The sequence below is a fragment of the Heptranchias perlo genome, chromosome 13 (assembly GCF_035084215.1).
Source record: "Heptranchias perlo isolate sHepPer1 chromosome 13, sHepPer1.hap1, whole genome shotgun sequence".
NCBI classification, from domain to species: domain Eukaryota; kingdom Metazoa; phylum Chordata; class Chondrichthyes; order Hexanchiformes; family Hexanchidae; genus Heptranchias; species Heptranchias perlo.
The window spans coordinates 29991089-30015580 of NC_090337.1; the positions used below are offsets into that span (position 1 = coordinate 29991089).

Genomic DNA, 24492 nt, shown 5'->3' on the forward strand with positions numbered 1-24492 from the left:
TTCATTGTTTCTGATGGAAATCCTTGTGACAAAAAAAAAGAATATTTTGTGCACAATTTAGTCTTTATTTAATATATTTTTTAATTGCTACATTCAATATAAAAACCAACATATTGGCTTGGAGAAGTGATGGCTGAGATGTTCTGTGTTGGGGGAAAATGTATATTTAATATGCCAGTAGTTTGATTAAAATGTTGTTGCTGGTGGATGGACTATTACAGACATTCACTTAATCTAATCGGGAAGGCCACTTGCTTTGGCCCCAAATTTCCTGGATCACATTTACGCAGAAATTACGAAATCGGTTGCTGCTCCGACCTTGCCAACAGAAACTTGCACCAAAATTTCCCATGAATCTCATTTGCCTATGCCGGAATGTAAAAGTGACATAAAACAAGCACAAATGCAGCGTTACCAATTGGAGTAATAGCAAGTGGACTGCTGGCTTTTGCAGTGGCGCCTTGTTCTCAGAGCCTCTTGCTCAGCTTTTCTTCCAATATTATGTAGAACTGAGGCAGACCCATTGGGAAGGCCATTCCAGCTGCTTAGTCCTTCTGGACATGTGCGTGGGTGGGTGCTGGGTACTGAGGTCTTTGGGTGCACTGAGACTGATGGTATTTTGGTTAAATATAGTGCAGGTCTCAGAAAAATTTAGAAGTAAATCACGATCAAACTTCAGAAATCTCAGTTATGCCGATATCAGGTGACTTCGGGCCATGCTGCACCAAAATTTTTGGACATAAATCTATGCCAGCACGTTATTTGTGGAAATCTGGGAAACTCGCTGAGCTGGTCTTATGCATGGTTAATGGAGCTATGTAAATGAGCGGCAGAGGGTATTGGCTGATATTAACAGAAAGTTAACATATAGGCACAGCAAGCAATTAGGAAGGCAAATGGTATGTTAGCCTTTATTGTAAGGGGTTTGGAGGATAAGAGTAAGGAGGTCTTGCTGCAATTATATAGGGCTCTGATGAAACCACACCCAGAGTACTGTGTATAGTTTTGGTCTCCTCACCTAAGGAAGGATATATTTGCCTTAGTGGGGGGTGCAACAAAGGTTCACTAGGTTGATTCCTGGGATGAAAGGGTTGTCCTATGAGGAGATATTGAGTAAAATGGGCCTATATTCTCTGGAGTTTAGAAGAATGAGAGGTGATCTCATTGAAACATATAAAATTCTTAGAGGGCTTGTCAGGGTAGATGATGAGAACATGTTTCCCCTGGTTGGAGTCTAGAACTGGGGATCATCGTCTCAAGATAAGTAGTTGACCATTTAGGACCGAGATGAGGAAGTTTTTTTCACTAAGGGGGTTGTGAATCTTTGGAATTCTCTATTTTTAGAGGACTGTGGATGCTCGTTGAGTATATTCAAGACTCAGATCGATAGATTTTTGGACAAGAAGGGAATCAAGGGATATGAGGATACAGCGGGAAAGTGGAGTTGAGGTAGAAGATCAGCCATGATTTTATTGAATGGCAGCGCAGGCTCGCATGGCCGTCTGGCCAACTCCTGCTCCTATTTTTTATGTTCTTATATCAAAGCAGGACATTGTGCAGGACAATATGTGGGCAGCCTAGTTTTGACCAATTTGGAGTTTATGGAGGGTAGAGGATGAAAGGCCGGCAACGATGGCATTGGAAAAATCAAGTCTAGAGGTGAGAAAAATATGGGAAAGGGTTTCTGCAGAAGAGAGAATGAGGTAGGGTCAAAGGCAGGTAATGTTGCAGAAGTGGAAGTTGATGGCTAACATTTAGGATTGAAACACAACTCTGGAATGACCAGGGAGTGCCAATCTTTTGCCAGATCCAATTCAGTTTGAGCAAGTGGCTGGGGAGGGAGCATGGATTCTGTGGCAAAAGAGCAGAATTTGTGGTGGTGGCTGAAAATGATGATTGTGATCTTTCTGATGTTAGTTGGAGGAAATTTTAATTCATCTGCAACTTACTGTCAGTTGGGCAGTCTGACATCACAGAAATGATCATGGGGTTGAAGAAAGTAATGCAGAGTTAGAGCTGGGTGTCATCAGCATACGTATGGAAGTTGACCCTGTACCTGCTGTTGATGTCACCAAGGGGAAGGATGTAGATAATGAAGAAGAGAGCACCAGGCATAGTTTCAGGAACTCCTGAAGTGAATCCAGAAACAGGAAGAGAAGCAGTTGTTTGAGATGTGCTAGCTCAATTGGATCAGTAAATGATTAGTAAAATTGAAGTCAATGGGAATCGGGGGAAAACTCTCCAGTGGCTGGAATCATACCAGCACAAAGGAATTTGGCAGTGCTTGTTGGAGGCCAATCATCTCAGCCCCAGGACATTGCTGCAGGAGTTCCTCAGGGCAGTGTCCTAGGCCCAACCACCTTCAGCTGCTTCATCAATGACCTCCCCTCCATCATAAGGTCAGAAGTGGGGATGTTTGCTGATGATTGCACAGTGTTCAGATCCATTCGCAACCCCTCAGATAATGAAGCATCCATGCCCGCATGGACAACATCCAGGCTTGGACTGATAAGTGGCAAGTAACATTTGCGCCAGACAAGTGCCAGGCAATGACCATCTCCAACAAGAGAGAGTCTAACTGCCTCCCCTTGACATTCAGTGGCATTACCATCGCCAAATCCCCTACCATCAACATCCTGGGGGTCACCATTGACCAGATACTTAACTGGACCAGCCACTTAAATACTGTGGCTATAAGAGCAGGTCAGAGGCTGGGTATTCTGCGGCGAGTGACTCACCTCCTGACTCCCCAAAGCCTTTCCACCATCTACAAGGCACAAGTCAGGAGTGTGATGGAATACTCTCCACTTGCCTGAATGAGTGCAGCTCCAACAAACTCAAGAAGCTCGACACCATCCAGGACAAAGCAGCCCACTTGATTGGCACCCCATCCATCACCTTAAACATTCACTCCCTCCACCACCAGTGCACCGTGGCTGCAGTGTGTACCACTTACAAGATGCACTGCAGCAACTCGCCAAGGCTTCTTCAAGGCTTCACCTCCCAAACTCCCACGACCTCTACCGCCTAGAAGGATAAGAGCAGCAGGCGCATGGGAACACCACCACCTGCACGTTCCCCTTCAAGTCACACAGCATCCTGACTTGGAAATGTATTGCCGTTCCTTCGTCGCCATGGGTCAAAATCCTGGAACTACCTAATAGCACTGTGGGAGAACCTTCACCACACAGACTGCAGCGGTTCAAGAAGGCGGCTCACCACCACCTTCTCAAGGGCAATTAGGGATGAGCAATAAAGGCTGGCCTTGCCATCGACGCTCACATCCCATGAATGAATTTTTAAAAGTGGAAATGGAACCACTTCAGGGCAAGAGAGGAGAGGCACTGGAAGAGGATGACTTGATTAACTGCGTCGAATGCCGCAAAGAAATCAGAGTACAAGGATGGTAAATTTACTATGGTCGCAATCACAGAGAACATCATTTGTAACTTTGGCCAGGGCAATCCCTGTGCTTGTGACTAGGGTGAAAGCTGGACTAAGGAGATTTGAACAGGACGTTTTAGGAGAGGTGGGCCTGGCACTGGAAGGTGAAGACATGTTCAAAGACCTTAGAGAAGAGAGGAAGGTTAGAGATAGGGCTGTGGTTGGACAGTATGGATGGGTTGTTGTGTACCGAAAGGTTAAGTGGTCAAATCATTGAGTGGGGCTTGAATCTGCAATCTTCAAGAGGGTTGCAAGCAAAGCCATTTCTCAGATGTGGAATAGTGCATGTCTCTGGAAGATAAAATGAGAGTGAGTAATTTAAAATTACTAACTAAGTGCAGGGGAGGAAAAGAATTAATCTTTGTAATTTATCAATTCATTGTTCTGCATTGTTTATAGTGAGATCTGTGCCTAAATACACCTGTATTTTTAGTCATTGTCTCATGATTACCACAGAACAGCTGTGTTTGAATGATGCATAGATCAAAGAACTGTAATAAGTTCGCTGAATCTATTGCTATACAATAAGCATATAGTTTATAGAATTTTGTTTGCATTAATGTACCATTTAGATCATCAACAATGAGATACTGTGATGTCTGAAGTAATGATGCAAGCAAGAATTGTTGTACTCCCAGAAATATCTTGCCACATATTGGTATTCAGAAAGGTGCAAATTCTACAATATGGACTCCATTGTACTGTGGAAAAATTGTATCCAACCTTTGAGGTATTGCTGAACCAAGAAAAAAAATTATCCTATTCGTCACTTGTTATCTTTGGCCGACCAATATCCAAGATTCTGAAATGTTTTCTAATCGGATGTAGCACACTGATTTCATAAATTGGTACTTAAATGAGCTACCTAATTGTATTTTGGCTTTGAATATTAAAACATTATCCCAAAATAGAAAATCCTTTCCATGAAACACACAAAATTGATTATGTGTGCTCAGCTAATTTTCTCTCTGACGGAATAAAATGTCACTGTCCAGAAACCTGACTGTAGCTCCATATTAGGACACTGACTAACTCTTTTAATATTGCAGTACTCGTTTGTCAAAAACTTACATACTATTATTTATTGCTCTCCAGAAATTTAATTTGCGTTTCAGAAGGTTTCTAATGGTTGCAGTGCCCATTTCTTTGATGTGGTGATTTTCCAGTGAATTTGAAGTTGATGCTACTTGACCTATCAGTCAGTATTAACAATTTTATGAGCTAGGACCTAACCATATATTGGGCCATATTTCCTAAGTAGAAGGTGCGGTTAATTTTTCCCATAGTTTATAGAAAACAGTTTATAGAAGATGTCAATTATAAAGTATGCAGGTAATTTCATTGTCAAAAATTACATTCTTTTTCATGAGTTTATCTTCTAAAAAGAACAACTTGCATCTGTATAGTACCTTTAACGCAAATAACATCCTAAACACCTTCACAGAAAGGTTTGAGGAAAACAGATGCCGTCAGAAAGGGCGATGTTAGGTAGGGTGATCAAAAGTTTTTAGAGGAGAGGGGGTTTTGGGAATTAATTTCAGAGAGTGGGGCCCAGGCAGCTGAAGGCTATGCTGCCAATAGTCAAACAAAGGAAGGAGGGAATGTGCAAAAAGCCAGAGTCAGTGGAATATAAAGTCTTTGGGGGATGGGGAATATAGGGCTGGAAGAGATTGCAGAAATAGGGTGGAGCAAGGCCATGGAGGGATTTAAAGACAACTGCAAAATTTTTAGAATTAGTGTTGGGGAACTAAGAACCAATGTAGGTCAGCGAGGCTGGTTGATGGACTGGAATTTAGGTCGGGGTAGGATGTGTGTGGCAGAGTTTTGCGTAAGTTGGAGTTTAGGAGGTTGGAAGAAACGAGGTCAGCAAGGAAAGCATCCATGTAGTACCTAAGGAAGGCTCATTATCATGTAGAGTAACATTACTAAGACAGTGAATACTTCTGTCAAAAGTTTTATGTACTCTTTTTGTTTTATGTATTATTTGTAAGTATGTAATCATTCCCCATCTTGTACTCCCTGAAGGCTCCACTCACAGGCAGCAGCATCATGGCCGCTGTTCAATTTATCAAATTTCTTCTGCTCCAGAATCTGCCAATTGTAACTTGTAGCGCTTCCACATCTTGTCTTAGTTGTAGAAACTTTGACAGTTTCACTTTAGTATTTTAATCTTGCTCTAGCACATGGAGGAAGGAGGAAGAGAATACATTGCCTTCTAGCATTCTAATCTTGACCAAAGTTGTCACCAGGATTTTGTTAAATCATTGTGGTGCATGTCACTCCTTTAGCATGTCACTGCCCTCCCTCTCCCACTCAGTTGATTCTCTCGATCTCCCATTCTTATTTTCTCTCCCCCCACAATTGCTTTTCTCTCCCTCCCACTCAGTTGCTGTTCCTTTCTCTTTCCTGCTCAGTCACTGCTCTCTCATGTTCTCTCTCTCTGCCTCTTTTCCTCCCCAACTCAGTTGTTGCTCGCTCTCGCTCTCTCTCTCCCACACTCCTCTCCACTTAATAATCTCTCTCCCCTCTTGCTCTCTCCTCCTACTCAGTTTCTTTTGTGATCTCTTTCTCCCTGCCACTCGGCTCCTGCTCACTCGCTATCCCTCCATTTATTTTTCTCTGTCCCTGCTCTCCCACTTAATTGCCGTGTTTTCTCTATTCCTTCCCCCCCCTCCCCCCCGCTGCTCTGTCCCACTTGTTGTATCCATGCACTTACTTGCTTTCTCTTTCTTCCCCTATTTCCCCTCTCTTCACCCCCACTCAGTTACTTCTCTCTCTCCATTCACTCATTGCTCTTTCTCTCCGACTTAGTCCTTGCTCCTCTGTCAATATCTCTCTTTCATTTTTCTACGTGTGTGTCCCTTACTCGCTCTCTTTCCTGTCCCCAAAGCACGTATGTGTGCCTTTCCCCTGCGCCTTTCTGTTCCTCCCCATCCTTCTCTGCCCTCTCTTTCTCACCTGCTTTTAACCCACTCCCTTCTTGCTCTCTGCTGCCTTTCAGTGTGTCTGTGTATGAGTTTCTGCAAGATGCGGAGAAATTTGACACAAGCGTCCATGCAAACCTTGGCTTGTAATCTAAAATTGGCATTCTGGCGGTATACAAATGTCTGTGTGCAAAAATCCCACTTATGTCATACTGTATCGATGCTGAAAAGCTACTTCATAGATGATTTGAAGTGTTTTGTGCAGTTTTGGAAATAACATGAAAAGTGATTGCTTTGTGGAAATTGGCTTAAAATGAGATTTAGTCCAGATGGTTAAATGTTTAATTTCCAGTTAGCGTTGTGCCCTCCCTTATTGTCCTTGGAGTTACCTATATCTGTGCCCTTTCCTGGCTTTGCTCTTATACCTTCAACATTGTCCACCATTGGTTAATTTTGGAGTTGTCTAAGTCAATCTGCCTCCACCTAACCATGGTGGACAAACAGCATCCCAGTTTCTACTCAGAAGCTATTTTTTATTTAACTTGTTTTACCCTTCACCAAACTTCTCCCTCTCCACCTTCCCTGAAGCCATTCTCTTCTTGCTGGAGTAGGGTTTCACAGATGCCAGATGCGCTCCACTACCATTGGCTGAGAAATGTGTGAGCCTTAACAATGTATTAGTAGGCTATTCAGCCACAGGGAGCCCATCACAGCTGAAACCAAACCTGTCGCCCACTTGATATCCACATATGCATTTATCTTCAAGACTGAGATCGATGGATATTTGGACACTTAGGGAATCAAGGGATGTGGGGATAGGGTGGGAAAGAGGAGTTGAGGTAGATCATCAGCCATGATCTTATTGAATGGCGGAGCAGGCTCGAGGAGCCATATGGCCTACTCCTGATCCTATTTCTTATGTTCTAATGAAGGGGTCCCTGGATAGCAATCAGGAGCAGGAAGCATTCCTGATGTTCCCTTCCTTATCCGAGGGATGCTGAAGCCAATTATAGCTTCCCGCCTGTGCTCTGGCTAAAATTAGTCAACTCATCATAGACTGAGAATTGAGCCTGGAATCTTCCTGGTCTGTGTGGCTGAGCTACTCACTGGATGAACTTAGTGGACTGTCAGCAAAACTTAAAATAAGCCCGTATTATTCCACTTCTTAATGATTCCTCAACAGATTCCAAGAAATTAGATGTTTGGGCTAAATAAAGTGTGTTTGGCACAAACTATTTTAGACATGGATATTGAATCCCAAACTGAAGCCATAAAGTTCAATAGTAAAGCTATTGCTTGCAACAAAGGCAAATGCCCCTTTACTTGGACAGTGAACATTGATCATAAGCAAATTATTTTGTTTTGGATTCAAGGTTGCTGAGTAAGAACATTAGAAATTTAAAACTTCAGTGCTTAGTTCAGCTGGAGTATCAGCTGCAGCAAATTTTATTTTGACTTTACTGGGCAGAGGTTTTAATCCATTGCTATCAACCAATTTGCTTGTAATCGTGTTTCTTAGGATGGTATAAGCTTAAACATGAGAGCCAGGATCAGATGTCGTGCTCCAACAAAGTCTGTTATAGATGCAGAGTGGCTGCAAGTACTCCTAGCACTCAGGTTTATTGTTCTACTATCTTAAAGAGCACAATTTAACAAGCAAATTTGTTGATGGCAGATTTGGAGGAAAAAAAACAGTAGAGCTAGTGTGCTAACTTTCTACCTATGTATTACACCTGATCCCAGCACTCTGGATTAAATTGTAAGCCGCTTATAATGGACCAAAACCTATGCACAAATTGGTTCATTTTAAGTGGTTATCACTACTTGGATACATTGCAAATAACAGTGGCAGTCTATTAAATGTATTGGATCAAATTTATCCAGCATTTCTACAAGTGAACAGTACTTCGCTGACTTCAAAATTTCTTTGTTCATGTCCTTGAGGTCACGCTGCATGTTGCTACCGACAGCATCTAGTGTGTTAAGCAGCCCAAATGATGTAGATATAAGCAAGATATTTGACTTGGATTGGCATTGATACATACCAAGATGATCAAATTCTGTATCCGATGCAATGGGAGGGGGAGAGAGAATATTGTCAAGAGCCAGCACATTTGGAAATCTGAAAACAGATGAACTTTCTAGAGTTTTACTTCATGATCCTTGGGGATCAGACATTTTCTGTGCAGAACATTCCTTCAGGAATGGGTGGAGTAGAATACATGGTGGTATAGTTTGTATATGGTTTGTGGAAGGAACAGCTTAATGGGCCAATTAACCTTTGCTCATTCCGGGCTTTTTAATATCTCAAGTGGTGAAATGAAGATCGCCACCTTTTACCTGAGAGTGAAGGAATGGTAGAGATTCTTAATAAACATTTCACCTCAGTTTTTACAGAGGAATATGAAAACACAAATCTGACTATGCGAGTGCCTGGCGCAGATGTGGAAGAGCCACTTTAACATAAATATTCAAAAGGAAACTGGATTAGAAAACGTTGGGACTAAAAGTAGAAAAATCACCAAGGCCAGATGGTATGCAAATCAGAATACTGAGCGAAGTTGGGAAAGAGATAGTGGAGGCACCAACCATAATTTTCAACAAAAAAATTTTGGAAATGGGAATTGTGCCCAAGCACTGGAGGGTGGCAAATATTACACCCTTGTTCAGGAAAGGGGAAATGGATAAGCCAGAAAATTGTAAAACCAGTTAAATTTTGCCTGTTATGGATAAACTTTAAAGGTGGATTTTCCAGGGTCATGGCTCTGTCGGGACAAATTATGCAGAGCGCACCAGAAGAGTGCTCTTCCGGGAAGACAACCTCAGTACCCGATCTACTTATCGGGTCTGATTTAAGTATCATTGCGGTGCTCCACTGGAACAAGCATGAGAAAGTCCAGATGCTGTTTGGGTCGAAAAGACAGCAATAAACTTAATGGGCAGTTACAATGGAAACCTCATGAGGCAGCCTGAAGGAATTAGAATTTGACAAGTTGTGGGCAGCTTCTGATGAATAATGGTAAGTTTTTTAATTTATTTATGCTTGTCCGAAGCTGTATTTGCATGTTGGTTGTCTTCTTTATTTAACTCCTGGAATGAGTTTGTGCTGCTGTACCATGGTTGGGATGGTAGCAGCACCCCAAGCAAGAGTCCGGAAACCCTTGTAGTCTGCCTTGATAAACATAGTGCCAAGCAATAGATGGAGGAACAGGGAAAATAAATATGGGTTTGAAGAGTCTGATGCGGGAATAGGAAGAGGGTGCCAGTCTGATTGTGACATTTCTCCTTTTATTCCATGTGGGATGGAGTAGTTGGAGACGGAGAATTTTTGCTATGTAGTAGGGAAACAGTTGTTAGTGGCTCAGGAGAAAACCAGGTGAGTAACTTAAGCAGCTGTCAAAGGGGCTTGTGGTTTCCTTTTATGCCTCCAAATAAGCCATATCACAAAAAAGGGGAGGTGGGTGGCACAGTACTAAACACTGCCTCCATCATTAAGTGTAAACAACTAATAGTATTCTAAAACAAGTACTGAAGCAACAAAAAGATTTTTTGTTCAAAAATAAGAATCTTTCTGGACCACTTGTCCCTTAAGACAGAGAATACCCAAACAGCAGTCACACCCGTTTTTGTGATGGGGGCAGCCTACCCCTGATCCGTGCCTGATTGGAGAAGTTCAAACGTGGAGTTGCAGAAACAGTGGGCACGGATTTTGGAAGTGACAGGACTTGGAGCGGAATGGGAGGTTGGAGGTGGGGTGGTAGTTTGCAAGGACATAGGGGTCAAGGGTGGGTTTTTGAGGAGGGGGGTGATGATGGCAGATTTGATGGGGAGGGGGACAGTACCCGAGGAGAGGGAACCATTAACAATATCAGCTAGCATGGGGGCCAGGAAGAGAAGTTGGGCTTTCAGCAGTTTAGTGGGAATAGGGTCGAGAGAGCAGAAGGTGGGTCTCATGGACAAAATAAGCTTGGATAGGGCTTGAGAGGAGATCGGAGAGAAACTAGAGATGCAAGTTCAGGTCTATGGCAGGGGGGATCCTTGGCGAAAGCTTGGCTTGGTGGGCTGGGGGAAGGAAGGATTACGGCAAAGGGAGCTGAACGGATGGTCTCAATCTTTTTGACGAAGAAGTCCATGAGCTCCTCGCACTTGTTAGAAGTGAGCGTGGACGGAGCAGGGGAGAGAGGTTTAAGGAGACTGTTGCTAGTAGAGAAAAGAAGCCGGGGTTATCTTTGCATTATAGGATGATCCTGGAGTAGTAAGCAGTTTTGGCAGAGGAGAGCAGGGCCCAATAGTGTTTGATGTGGTCCAGCCAGACCTGGCAATGAATAGTGAAACCATTTGTGCGCCATAAATATCCAAGTCTACTCCCTTGAACTTAAGGGAGCAAAGATGGTGACTGTACCAAGGGGAACAACCAGGATGGGAGAGAGTAAGGGTTTTATTGGGGACAAGGGTATCAAAGGTGGAGTACATTGGGAAACAGACAAATAACAGGAACATGGGATGGTGGATAGTTCCAGTTAAAGAGTTAGCACCAACATGAGTGTTATGGGCTGAATGATCTCCTTCTATCTTGTAAATTGTATGATTCATATCCTTCGCTTTTTATGCCCTATTCCTGTGGTTATCCAGGTAAAACTGTTAGACATCTGTTACTTGCAGGAAGCAGATAGCAACTTATGCAAAATGACATACTGAAAGTCAGTAGGACTGTCACTGATTAAAAATCATGATAATTAGGCTCTAAATCATCCCTCAAGCTACAATCCAGTAGAGTCACACAAACAAAATTTAAAAAGTCACAAAAAGCATCTCTTGCTGGGGGACACCACTGAAAAGACATTTGCATCACAGCACCAGTTTAGGGGGAAAAAAGCTAGCAACAAATTCCATATACTTGATCTAATGTAGTCAAGCTTACTTTTAATCATCAAGGGCAATCATGATCACCTGATCCATTCAAGCAAACTAATTTTAGTTTATAATTTTTCCAGGAGCTCATTAATTTATTGAGCTCTTCAAAAATTATAGATCCTAATCAACTTTAATGATTCCTTACTGTTAACATTTCTTTTTACCTGTGCACTCATTTTTTTTTAAAAGTGCACACTTTAACACGCTATGGAGGAACTATCAGAATAAAGCTCAGAGGTTAATTAAAATAAATAATGTTGACTTTGCATTTTACCTATTAAAGTAGATAATTTGGTAGTTTCTAAGGTTAGCATTTCCTTTTTCATGAAATAAGCTGTGAAACATTTAGTTCCTAGGGCTTTTAAATGAGTCATATTTTGATCACATATCTGAAGAATATTCCAGTTTGTGACCTGAGGAAAGATTCTTTGGTGGTCTCTTTATATCAATTGTAAGCACAGCTCAGTGACTTTTATTCATGCCGAGCCCAATATTCAAGCTATTTTACTGTGGGCATCAAAGACCACAATAAAATTATGGCAATTAGCTCATAACGATGCATGCAAAGAAAGTTGGAGACTTTACTGAAGGTAAATAAGGTTCCTTTGTTCATCATCAAAATACCACAATAATGGCAAAAAATGAGGGAGCGTAACCTTTGATTTGTTATTAAAGCTTTGTTTTGGATGATGGCTTAATTAAATGTGTTTATTGTGACCTCCTGGAATGCAGCAAAGGGGCCATGTTATTATTTAGATAAGTAAGTTGAAGGAGAAAACTTACTCAAAGTGTGTAAATTAAAATAGTTTTCCTCATCTCTGTGAAGAATTGTGTTCAAAAATGTTCATTTAAAAAAAATAAACAGTTATATTTCTGGATCTCTAATCTATCCAGTCCTCCCCTCAACCCCGCTTCCTGGCCTTGTAAAGTATAGATGCAATGTGAGCCTAATGCATCTGTCCCTGTGCTATCTGCTGACTGGGAAATTGTGTCAGGCTGCAGGCAGTGTTAACATAGTCTGCTTACTGCTCATCTCAACAACATTCAAACTGACAACCTACAGTGCTCTAGAGCTGCCCTTCAGTTATGTAATTGAAAATACTGCCAGATTTGTGGTGGAATCTCAGTTTGTGATTCTGGCTGCCAATGCCAACTGTAGTGTACCAGGCCTTCAAAAAAAATGATTTCACTATAAAATCATCAAGGATCTTCCATCAAGTGCATTATACTCTTGTTTAGCTACATAATTGTGTAGTGCACAACAGGCAGCTAAGTTGGCAGATTTTGTACAGGCTGTGTTATAATCTTCCCCCTACTGCGGTCAATGCACTGAACTAATTTTCAAAATCGCAGAAGTGTGCTCAATAGCTAAGCATGTGTTCCCTGGTGAGCATTATTGCACTGATTCTCGTCATGAGTTTGCAGATGTGGTTTTAAAAAAGAGTTAGCCAGGCCTTCAGGCCGTAATCTCGATCCCCTACCCAAAAAAGGCTGCACAGCTGTTAAGGGCATGCTAATATCAACGTTACTAGGTCTAAAATGCACAACGCTTGCCAGCCAGCCTCCAGTTACATCTCTACTTTCATACAATCTGCACTGTGAGAGGATACGTATGCCAAGAGAATTCACTTGATAATGATTATGATACAAGCTTTCAGAATATCTTTTCCTATTATTGTTATTGATTTCATTAAATGCTGGTGTTTGGCAGGCCACGAGTACATACAATGGTGCTCAAGATAGCAAGAAATGTTGTGAAGCCAAAAAATCGTTCTCTTTTAAAGTTGCTGATGTGTTGGGAGGAAGGTGTCAAACCAACTTCAAATTCTCACAAATGCAACCAGGAATTCAGTTTTTGAATTGTATTTGAAGTCAGTGGAAAGTAAAATTGGGCCGGGTGTAAAATGGGCGGCTGATCTGATCCTGTCAGTTTCCCACTAGGCAGGTTAGGTTAAAATGACTCCCCGTATCTTCAAATTTATTGACAAATTTAAGTCCTCTGTCTCCCCCCACACACTCCTATTTCCAGTGAATTGTTCCACTGATATCAGTCACACAGCTGATATCACATAATTATCCCATTTGAAAAGAAGGGAGCAACATAATTCTGGCAATAAAATTTGATCTGGACACATAGGGCTCGAATTTAGCAGGCCTGCGGGTTCCCAGCGGGTGGTCCTCCGGGAGCGTGGTCAACACGCTCGGCGAAATTAGTGGGTTGCCCGCGCGATCGTAGCAGGCAACACACTAATAGGAATCAATTACCTGCTCCTCCGGGGTCCACGGCGCTGGTCTGCGCGTCGGGCGGGCTGCGCATGCGCAGTACGATCTGTCAGCTGGAGGCTCTCTAGTTAAAGGGGCAGTCCTCCACTGACAGATGCTGCAACCAATGGGACAAATTGCAGCATGGAGCAGCCCAGGGGGAAGGCTGCTCCCAGTTTAATGATGCCTCACCCCAGGTATCATCAGATGGGGTGAGGAGGAGGGGGAGGACACAGATCTTCCCCCCGGCGGCGGGAGGAAGCGGCCTGCCTCTGCCACCAAGAAGGCCTGGCTCGAGGTGGCAGAGGGGGTCACCTGCGCCACCAACATATCGCCCACCTGCATACAGTGCAGGAGGCGCTGCAATGACCGCAGTAGGTCAGCCACAGTGAGAACACGAAGTCTTTCCCCTACACTCCGTCTGCCACAACACTGCCCCCACCCCACATCTCCTTTGGCACTGCCAACACTACTCTGTCACATCACCCTTCATACCCACTCAAACCCCATCCTCATCTTACCTCCACCTACTCACCTCGCCAGTACTCATCCTGCCACTAACACGCGACCCAATCCTCATACAATCTCATTGCTCCATCCCATACTCAACCTCTCGTGCATCTCCCTCACGGCCAGCCTCACTCAACCTGCCACCACCTGTGCTGCAGCCACAGGGCATGCATCACATATGTGCAGTAAGCAGCGTAAGGCAAACGTGTCGTGAGCATGAAGGGGGTGCACAAGGGTGTCTGAGGGTTTGTCCTGGGTGTTACCTATATTGAATTTCAGAGCAACAAACAGCACACATTATATTGACACCACCGCTGCCATGTCTCCGCGAATCCTGTCCGTTGTGTCCAATAATGCCCGCTCCTGGGTATCACTATGAGGACCCACCACTGATGCCACCCATCGTGTTACTGCAGAGTAGGTGCAGGTGTATTTGCAGGGCTCTTCCGCGCAGACGACTGAGAGACATCGGCGGTGTAGCCGGCTGCACCCTGGAAGGATGCGGAGGAGAAGTTGTGGAGGGCAGTGGTGACTTTGACAGCGACAGGTAAGCAGTTGGTGCTGGGGCCAGCCAGGAGCAGCTCGGCATGAAAGAGCCTGCAGATCTCCACGACTACATGTCGAGCGAATCTGCGCCTCCCTGTGCACTGCTGCTCGGAGAGGTCCGGGGAGCTGCGCCTCGGTCTGTGGACCACTGCGGCGAGGGTAGTGCCCTCTGCGATGCGTCTCTCCCTGCGGTAGCCCTCCCTCCTGCTGTGCAGGTGGGCGTGCAACAACACCGTGTTGGGGGGCTCCACGTCTCCGCGGCGGACGGCGTGGACTGCGAGGCTGCTGGGGCTGGTCATGCTGTTCGTCCTCCGAGGGTGTCCACGCACCACCCATCTGGCAGGTGTTGGTCTGAGGGGTTGTGCAGGGTAGGTGGGTGGTTCCTCGCACTAGGGCTGCGGTTTCGTGTCGGTCTGTCCTCTGGCTTGGCGGGGGGTGGTGGAGGGCAGGGGTTGCCCTATGTGACGCGGTGGCCTCCTGCGTGGGTGAGGGCTCTCCCCCGTGGAGTGCACCTTGGCACCTGCCACAGGCTGCTGGCTGCAACACGCCTGGTTGGAGAGAGACTGTTTCCCCCAGTGTGGGAAACTCACTGCCTTGAACCCAAAATCCCACACTTCCTCTTTTGACAGCTGCTTCAGCTCATTAACTGACCTCAACAAGCAAGGTAAGTACTCTCAAGTGGAACCCCGCTGGCTTTAATTGCCTGCGGGATTCCCACCAGCGGGGCTTGCGCGCGCAGCCCCACACGTCAGCGCGGTACCCGGAAGTGGGCGGGATTTCGGCGCGATCCGGTCACGTGACCGGATATCGGGATTTTCGGGGCCCCCCCGCTGGAAACCCGCAGGTAACCCGACGCAAATATCGAGCCCATAGAATTTTTAACCTTCAAAAACTGACACGAGTTTTCTTTTAAAGAGAAAACTCAGCAATTTAAATGAAAAGAAAATACTTCAAATATATTTTACAGGAACAGCCCTGAGAATTGTCCAAAGAATGAAACGGAATAGGGTTTTTGAAGACCATGGCACAAAAGCAACAAGTTTTAATTTGATAAACTGTTTCTCTATTTACTGTATAATTTCACATTTTTCATTGGGTAGGCAGTAGTTTATTTTTACAAAATATTGTAGGTGATTTTCTTAATGTATAAATTTTGACTTCACGGGTGAATTAGAATGTGATACTCATTTCAACCCCCCCCCCCCCCCCCCCCAATCCAACTTTATTTTTCTTGTAAGCTTCTGTTGCTGTTAGTCTGAGATTTTCCACAGCTGTGGCAGAACACCTAAAAATTAACATCTCTGAATGAAAATGTTATTTTTTTTCCCGTATTGTAGCCCACACCCCCAGTCGTGTACTACAGCTAAAAGCATGACTGGACTTTGCTGCAGCCTCTTCCAATCCTGCTCTATGATTGGCATTTCGGGAGTACTGAAATGCAAAGTGGAGCCCATGCTGTTATTTTAATTTAAACTTCATTAGTTTTCTTCCTTCCCATCAGCTTGGCACCTTCGTAGTGTGTTTGATAACTATTCGAAGGTTACAGCTAGCTGTCTTGGAAATGCTCAGGCAGTGATTTAAACCCAAAGTCCCAATCTGTGAATTGCAACCCAAATTAGTGGCTGTTTTTGTACTGAATATCTTTTGCAAGGTAAATACTTTGTGTATGTATAAACCTGTATGTGTATCCATGTCATTGACAGAATGAGCACTTCCTCTATATTGTTGTCAAGTAAAAAAAAGTACAAATTTTATTTTAGACAAAGCACTGGACAATTTAACATTGCATAAGATAGGGATATATTTCAAACTTTCAACCATTTTTCCTTACTTTCAGTGTTTTATTGGTATTATCAAAATAGACAGCCTTCAAATTTTTCTACTGAGGGAAATTTTGTTGGGCTTTCCTGGTTACAGCTAAAAATCAGAAACCCGAGTTCCCCCCAGATTACCCTACATTGGTTATTATTTATATATTCCTTAAGTAGCTTTTATTGTTAACTGGATAGCAGTCTTGTTGCAAATAAATGATTTGTTCATTTGTCTTTAAACCTGTAGGGGGGAGCCAAGCCATATTCAAATATATTGTACTGTATGATTTTCTCAGCTATGTATACAACTGGCATTTACAGTCAAATTTACCTGACAATTATTCAAATACATAACTTACGTGAGATTAGTTATGAGCCTGGTCTGATCAAATCATTGTCAGTTCATTCAAAGAGGCAGGTCAGGCCAGAAGTAGCTCCTGCATTTAGTAAGACTGTTAGGAATAAAGAATAACTGTGTGGAAAGGTTAATTTGAAAGTAATAGTTTAACATGGAGATTGCGAGTATTTATTATTTTCTTTTGCAAATACATATTTATTACTGTTATTTTTATGCTTATCAATCATTTATTCAATAATTTGCATCATGGTTCAAGTCTGAAATGAGATCTAATGCTGTGATGCTCTGCTGCCTTCTGAAATTGTGGGAACGGTCATTTGGAGGCATTGGATAGATCTATTACCAAAGAAAATGTTTAAATCCTGTTTATTATCCTGGGCAAATTACTAAATATACTTAGATATCAGCGTCATTGAAGATATCTTCAAAGTTGTGAGGAGCTAAGAACTTACCTATGACAGTAATCTAAAATGCAGAAGCGAAGTATCTAGTTTAAGAAGGGGAGAAACAGCTCAAAAACATAACAACCATATTTTTTTTAAAGTTTCTTTTAAATTTGCTTTGACCTCCAAAGGCCTTCAAAGGGGAAGCCAGAAATTTCCATTTATGATAATTTTTGGTAAGATATGGCAGTATTTTAATAATTTTTTGAGGGAGTTAAGCTGAACTGTCTGGGTCTGTGGGATTTTGCTGCTGATTGAAACAGCTTCCACCATTGAAAAATCTGGTTTACTGTTGACCCTACTGAGTAACTTCAAGGCCTGCAATAGTTTAGGAATTCCTGATCCCTACTTTGAGCACCAAATCCAGTGTGGTAGTCCCACTTGGTCGTCGCTCACAAGATTGGGATGAGTTAAACCCAGAAATACTGCTTGGTTCAGCAGTGTTCAAGTCGAGTGCAAAGGATACATGCACTATCCAATTTATATTGTGCAATTGGGGAAGGGAAATCAGTTTCATGGAATTTCATGAGCCTTTGCAAAAAAAAAGTACAACTTTTACAAAAAGTGCTGTACAACTTCTGTGAAATGTCTATTTTCCCTGTTGAATAAGGCACATGAGTTTGTATTACCCAAGAGAAATTTATTGTATGGGAAAACCTTCCTCGGACACTGACTTCTGAAATAAGATGATAAATTATACAGATCAATCAAATTGTCACAAAAAGTTGGCATGAATAGAAATGTATCTAAGCTTCAATATCTTAAAGTTTCTCAAAGTAAATATCTTTTTTAGTATATATTTTGGAATTATATTAGCTGAAGCAAAGGCTATATGCACAAATTGTTTGGATTATCAACAAGGTAAGGAATAAAATCAGATATGTTTCATATTCTTCGGTATTTGGCTGCATAAAGCATGAATAGACAGGTCTTAGAATGTTGACATAGGAGATGTCTGACTGGGTTCAGTTTCACCCTGGTTATTTGAGCACTAGCTGTTATAGTGAGGGTTGTCATGGGACTGCTTATTTATCCAGTATACTTAATGGATTCTTTACACTTCATTTGTTTCTTTGATGTCTCATTGTACGACGAAAGGTCATTTTTTGCATTTTTTTGATTAGAAGTATTTATGCAACATTTTCAGTGTAACATAGTACCATGCATTTTAATATAAGCTGTTGAGGAAGACGTGCTGTGAATTTTAAAATAGTTAATATACCCTACAGTAAAGTTTTTAAGTAGGGGTATTTAATATAAATTCACTGTAGACGATAGCTTGTTGAGAGCAGTTCAGTTTACATGGTGAGTCATTAGACAATGGAAAGCTTCAATGTTGCTGAGCTGGTCTCTTCCTGGGCCAAACAAAATAACTGTAGTTACTTTCCTTTCTGGGGATCTGCCAAATATAATTCTTTGTAAACTAGCCATTTAATTTCTAGTGTAGGTACACCTGCTAACACTTAGGAAATAGAGGTATGCCAAGAGTTACCTGAGTGTTTTATTTCATAAGCCTCATTTGTACATATTTGTGAATGAACACTGGAGAGAGCTTTTTATGTTGTATTTGAAAGAATATCCTAGGAATGATTAGGGGAATTTTTCAATTAATTGTACCAATACTCAAGTGATATTTATTTGTTCATATATTTGTGTGGTTGTATGATCAGTCACTTCTGTTGAATAGTGTTGGTAAAGTTTGAAATTTGTATGTATTCTGTTTTTCTATAGTTAGTTTTCATCATCAATGCATTACCTTCCAACATTTTGACAGGAAGGGTGGAGTTCAACAGCTAACACTGACAGCGGGAAATGTTTTCTTTGGTTGTAAAGCAACCATTTCTTACATGTGACTGAATTTTACAAGGGCAGAAAACCCCTTCTATGCACCCTGCAGACCAGGTATCCCTTGGAGTTAACCATGGTCTAGACGAATAGAGCTTCCTATCAAGTAACCAGGCATTCATCATTGAAACAGCATCCACAACTCTGCCTTGCTGCTCATTTCCCTGGATACAGAAATGATGCTTTAGTGTGAACTCCTCACTTTGTTGAAGAGAATGGTCAATGGAAATGCATTCCAAACGTAGAGCAGAATCCAGCATGAACATCCCACATCCATGTTGTGCAAAAACGGCTTCAGCTTCCCCACATTCTCCCTTGAACAGTGTCCCCATCTCCTCTCCAGCCGAACAATTAAGCCCCTGGCAACAAATATCAACACAAGCCCAGGTACCTGTGGAGTACAGGCTGGTGGAACCAAATACTAAATACCACTTTGTTGACATTTCTAACCACACTAATTTACACTTATATAGTACCTTTCACATAACAAAATATCCTAAAGCATCTTTCACAAAGGAGCAGTGGACACCATGCAATAAGTAGCAGGGAAATTATGGAATGTGGCCACAAACATGGTCAAAGAGATAATTTTTTGAGGCTTTTTAAGGTGCGAAAAGTTATAGCAAGGCAAAGAGGTTTAAGAAGGGAATTCCAGAGCACATGGCACAATAGCTTATGGTTCTATCACCCATGGAGATGATGGAGGGACAAATGCATAGAAACCAATTGGAAAGGCGGAGGATGTGTGCTGGGTCGTAAAGGTGGAGAAAATTGCAGAGAAAGAATGGAGTGAGGTCATCAAGAGATTTGAAGATGATTTTGATTCAGTGTGCTGAGAGACAATGGAGGATCATGAGGACTCCTTTGTGCAGGATAGGGCTGCAAACTTCTGGATGAGTTTAAGTTTGTATTTAGTGCGCTGAAAGCAGAATCAAAGTTTTATAGTATTAGATTGCTTACAGTTTGAAGCCTGTTGTAAATTAGCAGTATATTAAGAGGAAATGGAGGGAGCTGAGTGGATAGTCTCACTTTTGAAGACAGAAATGTTCATGAGCTCCTCACATTAGTTGTCAGAGGTGATAATGGAAGGAGTGAAGGTAATAAGTCAGAGGCAGCAGTTTGCACTGATGAAGAGGAGTTTGAGAGTATCTTTGCCCTCCAGAGAGACCCTTAAATAGTGAAAGGGTTTGGCCACAGAGAGGGAGCAATAATATTGATTAAGTTGCCAGTGGAAGATTATGCCAGTCGTGAGCAATGTCCGTTTGAGCTTTTATGGGCCTTGAATTTGTAGGATGGCTGTTGTATCACAGGAGCAACAAGGGTGGGATACCATCCAATATCTGCTGGAGTTGAAAGCATCAAAGGAAGTTGATGATGGAGGTCATGGAAGCTCTGATGTTATGCCTGCTGGTGTGTCACAAGAAAACAAGTCTTGAGAAAAGATTACCCAAGACTCAGAAGCACTCTGTATAATAATTCATCCTAGTAGCTTGGAAAGAGGCCTGTGCAGCAATGAAGTTTTCTTTGAGTATGCACATCCTCTAACCAATATGGCATAATGAGAAACTAGTAGAAACTTTAAAGTGAGCCCAGGACCTGCCATGAAAAGGATATCACTTGGCTAGGCCAACTTCTTCACCAAGAGCTATTTCATGTCCTTCCAACAACTTGCAAGCAAGCTTCCCATTGTTCAGTTTACCTATTCTGATACCACCGGGTCAGAAATTACCTCCAACAATACTTGGTGAACATTGTTGTGATCTGCCCCTCTCTCCAGAAAAACCTTGCCTCAACACCCTGAAAGATCCACTCAATAAATCTCCAACATATGCACCATGTCAAAAGACACAAGAGAGGGCCTGGGAATGAATTCTGAGTACCCAAGTAACGGAAAAGGAATGGAGAGAGGTTTGGAGACCAATCCTGTCAACCGCTAAACATAACAAGAGGCAGGAAGATCAACTTATGACTGTTTACCATACATACTGGACACCATATAAACTCCTTAAATTCTTCCAATCAGAGAACAGATGTCTGCTGGAGGGTTGTAGTCAGACAACCTCTCTCGCGCACATTTTGGTCAGTTCCCACATTCAACTGTAGTGGATACTAGTTGGGGCAGCAACGAAGACCATGACAGGTACACTCACTGGAGAGTGGACCCATGTTGTAGCGGGCTAGCAAAACTTCATCAGTTGCAAGAAGATTGATCACCCCATAGTGGGGAACATAGCTCTCTTCCCCTCCCCCTCTCCTCCCCAACAACCAACATGTGGATGAAACAACTACAGAGCGCAGGTCATTCATAACATAATATATGCAGCCAGGGAAACATTGGGCAGTCTGGAGCCACTTCTTGGAGGCCTACAAAAGCAAGTGATCTAAGTCAGTATGACCATCAATCAACGCAGGCAGGACTATCCCAGTCCAACTGAAACTCAGGTGATGTGACTAGAATATTGCTTTGATCCTTCAGCATGCATTGATCTCAGCATAAGCACAGTCACACCAGTAAAACCAAGATATGCAGTGATTTCTTCCAAATGCACTGTAAAAACCGTGTGACCTCTCAAAATATGTAACAACTTCCTGATATGTGTACAAATTTTTTTCCTCTCAATTTTTAAGAAGCTTAACAGTAAAATTTGTATTTTTCATCCATATACATAAGTATATTATCATTGCGTCTTGCCACGGTTAACTACACACATAAGAAGTGAAAATTGCGCATAAAAGGGAAAAGCACTTTAGGCATGAATAAATTAAAGCAACAGACTGTTTAACCGACAAGAATGGCACTTGTGTTTAGTTACTTTCTTTGATGTATGTAAGTGAACTGTTTGTTTAATATTTTCATTCCTATTTGACAGGTATAATAGTGCATTTAACTTTAAAGCAGTACTTGAATTAGCAATAAGAATGTTGCTCAACATCTTCATTAGTGAGCTTTGTGATTACTGTGCTCTACCTAAAGCTGTCTTTGGAGCCATATAAAAAACATACTATATACAAAGTGTATGTTGCAGAGAAGGCCTTTTTATATGCTTTATCTGTTTCACAGAGATCAATAAGCAATACGTGCACTATCCTAAGTTGTGGTACAATATATCTGAGTATTATCATGAAGGAGTAGTTTACCAAAACTTCAGAAAAGATGCTGTAACAGCATTATATCCCATATGAACTGCATGCATCACTGAGATCAACTGGTTTTAATGTTTGGGTAACTTTTATCTGATATTTTTTCTAAAATTAATCTAATAAAATTAAGAAGTAAAGCTTTCCTAATTCCAGAACACCCATTTGGTGGTAATTAAAAAAGAAACTTAAAGCTGTAGAACCCCACAGTTACTACATTTTCTGTCTGAGATATAGGTAGGCATTAAAATAGCCTTGGCAAAGGACATTTAGATTTAAATTTGTACGTTTTATACTCACACTGACTTCCATACTTTTGTCTCTGCTTCCAGTGCTATGATTTATAGAAATCCATGGTTGATTAGTGAAGGTCAGGAGCATGTGTAACATCTATGTGTTCCTAAAACTGAGCTCTGCTGCAAAAACATTAAGATATCTATCATTAATGGAACTGAGAAAACTTTTTCAAGATATAAGCTATTCTTTAGTTTCCACATATCGAAATTAATAATGCAGCAACAGCCACTGCAGCTTTAAGACACTTTAAATCCAATAGATCTCACAGACATTTTCAACACAGCACAATAAAGGAAAAGGGTACAATTCAATTCACTGCATAGTAAATTCAACTATAGCAAGTACCAGTTTGTTCCTCACTTAGTTAATCCAGTCATAAAGATTACCATTTTAAGTAAGTTAAGTTATAAGCAAATGTTTTGTCTATTCTGACTTAATACACAGACAATGGTTCCACTATATTTTAAGAAATTAGAAAAATAAGTTACTCCTAATTTTTGTTCAATATATAGTTCAGCTGGTCAAACCATTCCACAAATCTGAATATTTTGAATACTTCTTAAAAAAAAAAGAAAAAATAAAGAAATCGTCAAGACCTTGTGAACAAGTACCACCTGTAATAGTGATAACAGAGGGTTAAATAGCAAGCTCTAAACAACAATGCTGTGACAAAAAATATTTTTCTAGTGGCACCACAGATGTGAGTAAATCCTTCTCTTTGAATAGAAGAAAGCCCTGGCTGATAGAATATTTATACCTAACACAAGTTGGCTTCACATTCTTATAAAGACCACACTACAGTGATATTTGTATAATGATATGCTGAGAAATATCAGCAATTTCATTGTACAGATTTGTTTAAATGAAATGAATTTTAAAATTTCATGTTTAGTGTATTGGTTCTGTGGAGGTGTTAACATAATGCTTCAATGTGGCCCCAGGCAGACCATTGTTGTGCCAGGTTGCTAACATTCATTGTGACCCTGCTAAAACATTGTTTTCTGTTGGTTTCATGCTGGTAAGTTATTGGTTGTTTCGTTTATTGCAGCTATAAAATTATCCATATAAATGTGTGTAAATATTCAAAGCATCAGAAAATTTAAATTGTGTATGTGTAACTTGCACCAAGTTTTTTTTTATTTGTTCATGGGATGTGGGCGTCGCTGGCGAGGCCGGCATTTATTGCCCATCCCTAATTGCCCTTGAGAAGGTGGTGGTGAGCCGCCTTCTTGAACCGCTGCAGTCCTTGTGGTGAGGTTCTCCCACAGTGCTGTTAGCAAGGGAGTTCCAGGATATTGACCCAGTGACGATGAAGGAACGGCAATATATTTCCAAGTCGGGATGGTGTGTGACATGGAGGGGAACATGCAGGTGGTGTTGCTCCCATGTGCCTGCTGCTCTTGTCCTTCTCGGTGGTAGAGGTTGCGGGTTTGGGAGGTGCTGTCGAAGAAGCATTGGCGAGTTGCTGCATTGCATCCTGTGGATGGTACACACTGCAGTCACTGTGCGCCGGTGGTGAAGGGAGTGATTGTTTAGGGTGGTGGATGGGGTGCCAGTCAAGCAGGCTGCTTTGTCCTGGATGTGTCGAGCTTCTTGAGTGTTGTTGGAGCTGCACTCATCCAAGCAAGTGGAGTGCATTCCATCACACTCCTGACTTGTGCCTTGTAGATGGTGGGAAGGCTTTGGGGAGTCAGGAGGTGAGTCACTCGCCGCAGAATACCCAGCCTCTGACCTGCTCTTGAAGCCACAGTATTTATATGGCTGGTCCAGTTAAGTTTCTGGTCAATGGTGACCCCCAGGATGTTGATGGTGGGGGATTCAGCAATGGTAATGCTGTTGAATGTCAAGGGGAGGTGGTTGGACTCTCTCTTGTTGGAGATGGTCATTGCCTGGCACTTGTCTGGCGCGAATGTTACTTGGCACTTATGAGCCCAAGCCTGGATGTTGTCCAGGTCTTGCTGCATGCGGGCTCGGACTGCTTCATTATTTGAGGGGTTGCA

General features: G+C 42.1%; 1 protein-coding gene and 1 long non-coding RNA gene across 7 annotated transcripts in view; one reads left to right on the forward strand and one right to left on the reverse strand.

Moving 5' to 3' along the window:
• dis3l2 (DIS3 like 3'-5' exoribonuclease 2) overlaps window positions 1–24492 on the forward strand; it is a 289590-nt gene that overhangs the window by 217804 nt on the left and 47294 nt on the right. The gene's annotated exons all lie outside the window — the stretch shown is intronic.
• The window catches only part of LOC137331456 (uncharacterized), a 119968-nt gene that overhangs the window by 88951 nt on the left and 6525 nt on the right, over window positions 1–24492 (reverse strand). The window contains exon 2 of the long non-coding RNA XR_010965480.1: window positions 22496–22611. This is a non-coding gene — a long non-coding RNA (uncharacterized lncRNA). The remainder of the gene's footprint in view (window positions 1–22495; window positions 22612–24492) is intronic.